Genomic DNA, 2,500 nt, shown 5'->3' with positions numbered 1-2,500 from the left:
CACACAGAGCAGGGTGGGGTATTTAGAACGCCTCTCACAACACGTCTGATTAGCCAGCGCTTGACACAGCCAAACAGCCCAGCGCTTGAGCAACAAACCACAGAACCATCATAACATCTCAAAATTTCTAAACACTGAGCTGACTAAAAGCACACAACGCAAAAAGTCTTTTTTTTTGCATATTCTGCCTTTTCCTCCATTCTGGTGTGTTAGGACAGCTGTCAGTACGGAATTAAGTAAACAACAGCAAACAGCACCGGTGTGGGTGAGGAAGTGAATCTACAGTATGACCAGTGCGTTAGTTTAACTCATGACTTCAGCTTTCTTTGTTTTAGATTAGTGTAGACAAGGCTACTTTTGGGTGAGCACACACAAACACACACACAAAGACATAGACACATAAACACACAAAAACAGGTCCACATGCACAGACAGACAACGATATAGATACCGACACACACACACCATCTCTCTCTCTCCCACACACACACACACACACACACACAGGCATAGACACACACACACAAAGACATAGACACACACACACACACACACACATTACAAGAAATCCAGCCCCTCTGCAGAGAACATTGCGAACACTCTTGGTGCCGCACCCTTGTAATAAGCTGAAGATGTGCTCACAGCTGGAGAATTCTCTCCAGGCCTAGCGCTCACTCCCCAACACACACACACACACACACACACACACACATCACAGCTGGAGAATTCTCTCCAGGCCTAGCGCTCACTCCCCAACACTTTCTTGGCGTTGGTCAGACAACACACACATCATTTACAATAAATCAGAGGTCGCAACGCAGATATGAAAAACCTGCTCGCTCCCCAAGCTACAGCAGATAGCTCACAACTGGGTCTGTCCTGGAACAGAGAGAGGTCTTAGGCCACACACACGCAGCCTTTACTGGACCCTAGCACTGCTTCTCTTGGCAGGAGAAATGTCTACTCAGCGAATACATATCAATGGAGATACAATATGGGTGTGTCTGAATGTGTCTGGCAGTGATGGAGATTAATGAGGTGGGTAGGGGTGAGTGGGGGTAAATAGGGGTGAGTGAGGTTGTGGGGGTAAGTAAGAGGGGTGAGTGAGGCTGTGAGGGTAAGTAGTGGTAGGTCAGGTTGTGGGGGTAAGTACTGTAAGAGGGGTGGGTGAGGTTGTGGGGTAAGTAGTAGGTCAGGTTGTGGGGGTAAATAGTGGTAGGTCAGGTTGTGGGGGTGGGTAGTATGAAGGTGGGGGTAAGTAGTGGTACTGTAGGTCAGGTTGTGGGGGTAAATAGGGGTGGGTGAGGTTGTGGGGGTAAGTAGTGGTACTGTAGGTCAGGTTGTGGGGGTAAATAGGGGTGGGTGAGGTTGTGGGGGTAAGTAGTGGTAGGTCAGGTTGTGGGGGTAAATAGGGGTGGGTGAGGTTGTGGGGGTGGGTAGTAGGTCAGGTTGTGGGGGTAAGTAGGGGTGGGTGAGGTTGTGGGGGTAAGTAGGGGTAGGTCAGGTTGTGGGGTAAGTAGTGGTAGGTCAGGTTGTGGGGTAAGTAGTGGTAGGTCAGGTTGTGGGGTAAGTAGTGGTAGGTCAGGTTGTGGGGTAAGTAGTGGTAGGTCAGGTTGTGGGGTAAGTAGTGGTAGGTCGGGGTAGTAAGAAGGCAGCAAGTCTCAGAGTGGGGAGTTCAGTTGTCAGAAGAGTTCATGTTCACGTGCTCCACTTCTGGGCCAGTCCTGACAGCTCTGCCTGATTGGGCCTCACTGAAGGAGAGTGTGAAGGGGAGGGAGTGATTCCCTCTTGTCCCGTACATGCTTCTTCACACATACACACACACACACACACACACACACACACACACACACACACACACACACACACACACACACGAGTGTGAAGGTGAGGGAGAGATTCCCTCTCGTCACGTATACAATGCTTCTCTGCACATTTCCCACACTGGCCAGTGGGTTTGCTGTAGCACTTCATTTCATTAGAACTGCAGGAGTTCATTCAGCACTCGCTGGACTAAAGCATTCAACATTGCAGACTCTCTTGCAGGCAGTCTGCTTTTCACCATGCTAAACTCAATCTTTTAAGATTGAACATTAGTCTGGCGAGGCTGTGCTTTGTTTCGGCTGCACTTCGCGCCGCTTAAGTTTCGTTTTCGGCGCGTCACCAGCGGCCAATAGCGTGCCAGGACTAGAGTATGGCCGTTTCTGATTGGAGCCAAAGGTTCAGGCAGTAAACAGCGAAAATAGATCTGCTGGTTTCCAACCCGAGCTGCCGGGCGAAATTCAAATTCCCCGGAAGTTCAGGCAGGGTTCACCCAGCCTATCTTGTATCTGAGTTAAAATAGGCAGTCTACCATGCAGTTTGTATGCCCCCTACCAACTAGCATACATCTCTGCCTTGAATGTGACCCTGAGAGTGTTTAAAGTAGCACTTGCAGATGGCTGGGAGGCAATAACAAACAGCTCATTATTCACTCATTATCCTCAATGAAGCGATACAC

The sequence above is a fragment of the Sardina pilchardus genome, chromosome 20, assembly GCF_963854185.1.
Source record: "Sardina pilchardus chromosome 20, fSarPil1.1, whole genome shotgun sequence".
NCBI lineage: Eukaryota > Metazoa > Chordata > Actinopteri > Clupeiformes > Clupeidae > Sardina > Sardina pilchardus.
Note: the sequence above shows the minus strand (reverse complement) of the source record.